Here is an 8934-nt window from a genome sequence, read left to right on the forward strand (position 1 = left end):
GATGCATACTTCCTGGTGCAACAGCAAGTGCTGGAGGATTTAAGCGCCAAACAAGAGAAAGTTAATAAGCTTGCTAAGCAGCTTGCCAGCATTATGGGTACCCAGGATATTGTTTCTTGAGATCTTCTGATGTGGTTTCAGTTCTGGATTTGTTTTGCTGCGGCGTTTATTTGCGCTGGTCGCCAACTTTGACAACCAGTGTATATGATATGCCGCTTTGTTCCCTATATTTGCACTGGGGCGAACTTTGATGCCCAGTGGATGGTATATGTGTAATAGCCGTGATAGCCTAGCGTAAGTTGCTTGCTTATTTATTTCCTCGTTGTCTTGTTTATTTGTTTGCTTGTAGTCAGTGCAGTTCTTTTTCCGCAGTTTGCTAGTGGCTGCAATAACCTATTTTTTAAAACTAGGCCACAATAACCATGGGATATATATTTACTATAGTGACACTGGGCCTCCTATCAGCCATAGAAACAATGGGACTTCTACGGGTCCTAGACACAATGGGCCTTCTATAGGTCATATCATCAATGGGCCTTATATGGGCCATATGATCGATTGGCCAAACATGGGCCAATAACAGACCGCATTATGGCCGTAAACGGGCTAGAGTTGGAATCATCCGTTCATGGGCCGACCATAACAGGCCGTCATTAATAGGCCGTATTTGATGACGCTATGAAAACGGCCCAGCGTATTAACGGGCCACAAACGGGACGACTGTAACAACGGCCTGAATTTGGCCCACAAGCAGAAAATGACAGTAACGGGCCATAAGTAACCGAATGCTAAAAATGAGCCCAAGAATAAATGGGCCCTGAGAAGGCCGAAAGATAACATGGGCTGGACATGGCCCAATGGAATAATGGGCCACTAATGGGTATAAAGTGATACACTATTCAGTGCGGGCCAGTTTCACCACATGCCGTTAATGGGCCAAGAGTTACAAAGGGCCTCATATGGGCCGAAAGACGTCATGGGCCATACATGGGCCGGAAGTTAAAACAGGCTGGAATCATATTGGACGGCCCATATGACACTACTGGGCCTAATTCAGATAGGTCGTAATGGGCCCTGGGTTAGCGGGCTGTAAATGGGATATATGTGAACAGGCCATTAACAGGCTTTTAGTGAGCCAGCCCGCCACCTTTTGACCAAGTCAAATGGGCCGGCCTTCTCACAGGAATGGGCCTCTATTGGGTCGTGCCACGTGTCGATGTATCATATGTGCCTTCTCTCCAATGAGTGGATGACATCTGTCCCGACGGTGAGCCGACACGTGTTTCCTCCAACCAATGATGATTTTACACATGGAAAATCCCCATTGGTCGGGGCTGTTAACGGGTTATCGGATCCAAAACCGGACCCGATAGCTTAACGGCATTCCGTTACGGTGGATGCCACGTGTCGGTCACCCTTGATGAAAGCACTTCTATGACACGCGATTTATCGTCATGGAAGTGGACACTTCCGTGATGATAGTTTTGGTAATGTCATGGAACACTTCTACGATAGCACATGTATGACTATCTTGATTCTGTCATAAAATCGTCATGGATGTACATGCATGACAGAAAACGTGACCTACTGTGACAAACACCTATCACCATGGAAGTGTATTTTTTTGTAGTGATCCCATCCGCTGCGGGAGGTGAGGAGGTGCCGCGTTGACGTTGTCGCCGTCGGTGATGGATGAAGCCGATGCCCGCCGTCCTCTCGGAGCTGGCGCTGGCGCGAACGAAGGTCCTCCGCACCCTTGTTCGCTGCCATCGTGTGGGCAGATCCCGCCCGCCCGCCTAAGCGACATCTCGCCCACCTGAGGTATAACTTCTTGTACTGGTCCAGCTCCCCGGGTCGCTGCATGCGGGTTTTCTTCTATGCCACTACTCCCCAGCTCCCCATGTACAGTAGCTAGGGTTCGTCGGCTGGTCCAACATCACCTACTATTATAGAGGAAACGCCACTCAAAAAGTTGTCCTGATTTATGCCTCGGTGGAGGTATGCATGTTGTTTCGACAAAAAGTACATGGTGGTTGTGCGGTCATTGTCCATATGCTCCTATTGCTGCTGCTAATCTAATACTATCACTGGTTAAATGAAGAAATGCTTTTTTTCTCGGGTATCCTGGTTTAGTTCCCATCAAGATAATCATGATGCTTCTATTTGTTGGTGTACTTTTCATTAATTCCTATTGACAATTGAGATGTCATTGTTAATCTTGTAAAACAAAGTAACAACACCATATCCCTTTTTTATATTTTTGGAAACAGCGATGCGTATCTCCATACCCAGGCATGTATTCCTCAATTTTAGTGGAACTGCACAAAATTGGATGGCCATTGTTGTTCTGCCTCACTATCCTCTGCCACGTGGTTCTTCCTTCCTCGAGCTTGATTACTGAGAAGAAATTGACCACGGTGAGGATTTGTCGAACTTCATAGGTGCCTCACCCAAACTTGATGCCAAATGGATGATGCATCACCACGATGACCTATCAATGCTTATGGTTGCGCCTCATGGTTGCGTCGACTAGTGAAGCTGGTTGATTTTCAATGAAAAACAAGATGTCTTCCATCAGTGCTCTTTTCTTGTTACCCACAAAGATGATATCCTTCGTCAGTTCACCTTGGTTGCGTTGGAGACGCAATCGTCTTCATGTTCGTGCAATTTTATCACACAATTGGCTATGAACCAATTTTTTCCTCGAAGAAGGATCGATGTTGGTACTAAGAACATAAGTTTTTTATAGATTTCTAAGCCTTCTCACAACTTTGTCTCCAGCTCCCCTGTAAATTTATTTGTCCAGCTATTAACTTTGATTAGAAAATGGTGTGAAATAAAAACCCAGATGGACGTAGTAGCCCTCTGATGACCGACAAGTGTAGGGGATCAATCATAGTCCTTTCGATAAGTAAGAGTGTCGAACACAACGAGGAGCAGAAGGAAATGATAAGCGGTTTTCAGTAAGGTTTTCTCTGCAAGCACTGAAATTGTAGGTGATAGATAGTTTTGTGATAAGATAAATGGTAACGAGTAATAAGTAAATAAAATAAGTAAAGTGCAGAAAGGTGGCCCAATCCTTTATGTAGCAAAGGATAAGCCTGGACAATTTCTAATAATGAGAAAGGAACTCCCGAGGCCACATGGGAATTATCGTCAAGCTAGTTTTCATCACGTTCATATGATTCGCGTTCGGTACTTTGATAATTTGATATGTGGGTGGACCGGTACTTGGGTACTGCCCTTACTTGGACAAGCATCCCACTTATGATTAACCCCTATTGCAAACATCCGCAACTACAAAAGAAGTATTAAGGTAAACCTAACCACAACATTAAACATATGGATCCATATCAGCCCCAAACGAAGCAACGCATAATCTAGGGTTTAAGCTTCTGTCACTCTAGCAACCCATCATCTACTTATTACTTCCCCATGCCTTCCTCTAGGCCCAAATAATGGTGAAGTGTCATGTAGTCGACGTTCACATAACACCACTAGAGGAAAAGACAACATACATCTCATCAAAATATCGAACGAATACCAAATTCACATGACTACTAATAGCAAGACTTCACACATGTCCTCAGGAACAAACGTAACTACTCACAAAGCATATTCATGTTCATAATCAGAGGAGTAATAATATGCATAAAGGATCTGAACATATGATCTTCCACCAAGTAAAACATTAGCATCAACTACAAGGAGTAATCAACACTACTAGCAACCCACAGGTACCAATTTGTGGTTTTGATACAAGATTGGATACAAGAGATGAACTAGGGTTTTGAGAGGAGATGGTGCTGGTGAACATGCAGATGGAGATTGACCCTCTCCCGATGAGAGGATCGTTGCTGATGACGTTGGTGATGATTTCGCCCTCCCGGAGGGAAGTGTCCCCGGCAGAACAGCTCCGCTAGAGCCCTAGATTGATTCCGCCGAGGTTCCGCCTCGTGGTGGCGGAGTTTCATCCCGTAAGCTTGCCCACGATTTTTTCCAGGGTAAAAGTGATGATATAGCATAAGATGGACACCGGAGGCCCACCAGGGGGCCCAGGAGATAGGGGGGCACGCTCTATAGGGGGGAGGGGGCGCCCCCTGTCTCCTGGACAGGGTGTGGGCTCCCTGGTGTATTTCTTTCGCTCAGAAATTCTTATTAATTCCAAAAAGTTGTTTCGTGGAGTTTCAAGACTTTTGGGGTTGTGCATAATAGGTTTCCAATGTTTGCTCCTTTTCCAGTCAGAATTCCAGCTGTCGGCATTCCCCCTCTTCATGGTAAATCTTGTAAAATAAGAGAGAATAGCCATAAGTAATGAGATATAATGTGTAATAACAGCCCATAATGCAATAAATATTGATATAAAAGCATGATGCAAAATGGACGTATCAACTCCCCCAAGCTTAGACCTCGCTTGTCCTCAAGCGGAAGCCGAAATCGAAAAATATGTCCACATGTTTAGAGATAGAGGTGTCGATAAAAATAAAATACGTACATGAGGGCATCATGATCATTCTTATAACAGCAACATATATAGAATTTATCTTATGATTTCTATGCTCGAGTAACAATCAATTCACATTGTGAAGTATGGTTCAAAAACTTCATTGGGAACTAACAAACTATAATCTCAGTCATTGAAGCAATTGCAATTTATCGTAACACCAGAAAGAGTCAACAATAGAGCTTTTCAGCAGGTTCACATACTCACCTATCTTGTAGTCTTCTATAATTTCTAACACTCACGCAATACTTGTGGTTATGGAGTTTCAGCCGTACATTGAGAAAGATAGGGGCTTATTCTGTTGCCTCCCAACATATTCACCTTTAGGTGATGTCAACAATAATAGCCCATGCTAACTTACATCCAATTGGATATATATATCATGATCTTTCAAACACGAGGAGCTTGCCAAAGGATACTAATAAAAAAGGGAAAGGTGAGGATCACCTTGACTCAAGCATAAAGAAAAACATGAAGTAAAAGATAGACCCTTCGCAGAGGGAAGGAGAGGTTGTCATGCGCCTTTAGGGTTGGATTCACAAAATCTTAATGCGAAAGAACGTCACTTTATATTGCCCCTTGTATGTGGAGCTTTATTATGTAGTCCGTCGCTTTTATTACTTCCACAACAAGATCGTACAAAGCTTATTTCCTCCACACTAATAAGTTATGCATATTTAAAGAGCAATTTTTATTGCTTGCACCGATGACAACTTACTTGAAGGATCTTACTCAATCTGTAGGTAGGTATGGTGGACTCTCATGGAAAAACTGGGTTTAAGGATATTTGGAAGCACAAGTAGTATCTCTACTTGGTGCAAGGAATTTGGCTAGCATGAGGGGGAAAGGCAAGCTCAACATGTTTGGAAGGTCAATAACAATATACTTTAACTGAGATGTGAGAAAACATAAACAATTACATTGTCTTCCTTGTCCAACGTCAACTCTTTTAGCATGTCATACTTAATGAGTGCTCCCAATTATAACAGGTGTCCAAGAAAATATATTTATATGTGAGCCCCTCTTTCCTTACCACTTCCTATTAATTGCAACAATGACCAAGGCTGAGTTTATCAAATCTCAACAAATTTTATGCCTCGTACTTTCTATATGTGAAGTTATCACTATCCATAAGATCAATATGAACTCTTTTATTCTTTCTACTTTCTCAAGATCATAGCAACATAGCAAAGCCCTTGACTCAACACTAAAATTTATTATAGATAGCTCACAGACTCGATTACAAAAAGAGATCACGAAGCAAAACTCAAACTACTTGATATCAAAACTTCAATCTACTAGATCAAGATACTAATAAAAGGATTGAACTAAATAAAACAGTAAAGATAGAAGTGTGATGGTGATACGATACCGGGGCACCTCCCCCAAGCTTGGCAGTTGCCAAGGGTAGTGCCCATACCCAGGTGATTATGTCTCCTTCTTCACGGTTGGTGTTATGATTTTCTTGGTGATGATGCCCTTCAGGATATGGTTCTCCTCCTCGAGCTTATTGACTTGTTGTTTGAGGTCCATAATTACTTTACGGAGCTTGCTCGTAACGGCTAAAGCTCCTTTTACCCAAGGATGTTGCATAGCTTCTGGAGAACAAGTGAAACTCTTTTTCATATTTTTATAAGAAAGAAATCTAGAGTTGGAGGGAGTGACCGAAATAGGGACAGCCAGGCTAGGTAGTTCCCCCATAGTGAAATCTGCTCGGAGACGAGAGGTAACTTCTTGGTCCTCCTCCATGGCATCTATCCTTTTCAAATCAGCCTACATCTCATCCTCCGTTGATGGTCCAAAGTGATAGGCATCGCTACTTGCTCCGGGACCTCGCGTTGGGTGGGACACCTGACTCTCCCCAATTGACTCATGAGAAGACATCTTACTTTATTCTGCAATAGGAATAGCTCGAAACGAAAACATATGATATTTGCGTGATACGATGGTCAAAACCTCCGAGAGTATATATAATGAATTTTTACCAACCAAAATAGGTAACATGCAAGAAAACGGAGTCCGGGACACACATGAGGTGCCCATGAGACAGGGGGCGCGCCCAGTAGGGGGGGACGCGCCCTCCACTCTCGTAGGAGCCTCGTGTCCCTTTCGGACTACTTCTTTCTTCTTAAAATTCTTAAATATTCCAAAACTGATAAAAATTGCCATTGCAGTTATTTTGGAGTTGGTTTACTTACCGTACCACATACCTATACATTTTCGGAGTCTGAAACATTCTGGAAAGTGTCCCTTATGTATTCCTCAGGGGTTACGGTTTCAATAATATTAGTTTCATCATTGATAGGATTACCTGAAATATAATGTTTAATTCTTTGACTGTTTACCACCCTTGGACTCGTGCCTTCGAAGTTGTTGATTTTTATGGCACCAGAACGATAGACCTCCTCGATAACGTAAGGACCTTCCCATTTTGAGAGAAGTTTTCCTACAAAAAATCTTAAGCGAGAGTTGAATAATAATACATAGTATCCTACGTTAAACTCACGCTTTTGTATCCTCCTATCATGCCAGCTTTTGACTTTTTCTTTGAATAGCTTAGCATTCTCACAGGCTTGGGTTCTCCATTCATCCAGTGAGCTAATATCAAATAACCACTTCTCACCAGCAAGTTTGAAGTCATAGTTGAGCTCCTTAATAGCCCAATATGCCTTATGTTCAAGTTCTAGAGGCAAATGACACGCTTTTCCATAAACCATCTTATATGGAGACATACCCATAGGATTTTTGTATGCAGTTCTATAGGCGCATAATGCATCATCAAGTTTTTTGGACCAATTCTTTCTAGATCTATTCACAGTCTTTTGCAAAATTAATTTGAGCTCTCTATTGCTCAACTCTACTTGACCACTAGACTGCAGATGATAAGGAGATGCGACTCTATGATTGACATCATACTTAGCAAGCATCTTACGGAAAGCACCATGAATAAAATGTGAACCACCATCAGTCATAAGATATCTAGTGACTCCAAACCTCGGAAAAATAACTTCTTTAAGCATTTTAATAGAAGTGTTATGATCAGCACTACTAGTTGGAATAGCTTCTACCCACTTAGTAACATAATCAACAGCAACTAAAATATGAGTATAACCATTAGAGGCAGGAAAAGGTCCCATATAATCAAAGCCCCAAACATCACACGGTTCAATAATAAGAGAGTAATTCATAGGCATTTCTTGACGTCTACAAATGTTACCTACTCTTTGGCATTCATCACAAGATAAGACAAACTTACGAGCATCTTTGAAGAGAGTAGGCCAATAAAAACCAGATTGTAGTACCTTGTGTGCAGTTCTATCTCCAGCGTGGTGTCCTCCATAAGATTCAGAGTGACACTTGCATAGGATCTGTTCCTATTCATGCTCAGGCACACAACGTCTAATAACACCATCTACTCCTTCTTTATAAAGGTGTGGATCATCCCAGAATTAATGTCTTAAATCATAAAAGAACTTTTTCTTTTGCTGGTATGTGAAACTAGGCGGTATAAATTTAGCAGCAATGTAATTAGCATAATTAGCATACTAAGGAGCAGTACGAGAAGCATTGACGACCGCTAATTGTTCATCAGGAAAGCTATCATTAATAGGCAGTGGGTCATCAAGAATATTCTCTAACCTAGACAAGTTATCTGCAACAGGATACTCAGCTCCCTTTCTATCAATAATATGCAAGTCAAATTCTTGGAGCAAGAGAACCCATCTAATGAGTCTAGGCTTAGCATCTTTCTTTTTCATAAAATATTTAATAACAGCATGATCAGTGTGAATAGTAACTTTGGAATCAACAATAGAAGGTCTAAACTTATCACATGCAAACACAGCTGCTAAGAATTCTTTTTCAATAGTAGCATAATTTCTCTGGGCAGTATCAAGAGTCTTACTAGCATACTGGATAACATTCAATTTCTTATCGACTCTTTGCCCTAGAACAGCACCTACAGCATAATCACTAGCATCGCACACAATTTCAAAACGTAAATTCCAATTAGGTGGCTGAACAATAGGTGCAGTGATCAAAGCTTTCTTAAGTGTTTCAAATGCTTCTACACAATCATCATCAAAGACAAAAGGAATATCTTTTTGCAATAAATTAGTCAGAGGCCTAGAGATTTTAGAAAAGTCCTTAATGAACCTCCTATAAAAACTGGCGTGACCAAGGAAACTTCTTATACCTTTTATGTCCTTAGGACATGGCATCTTTTCAATAGCATCAACTTTGGCTTTATCAACTTCAATAGCTCTCTTGGAGATCTTATGCCCCAAGACAATGCCTTCATTAACCATAAAGTGACACTTTTCCCAATTTAGGACGAGACTAGTGTCTTCGCATCTTTGCAAAACTCGATCAAGGTTTCTCAAAAAATCATCAAAAGAGGATCCATAAACTGAGAAATCATCCATGAATAC

This window comes from Triticum dicoccoides, chromosome 6B (genome assembly GCF_002162155.2).
Source record: "Triticum dicoccoides isolate Atlit2015 ecotype Zavitan chromosome 6B, WEW_v2.0, whole genome shotgun sequence".
Taxonomy (NCBI): Eukaryota; Viridiplantae; Streptophyta; class Magnoliopsida; order Poales; family Poaceae; genus Triticum; species Triticum dicoccoides.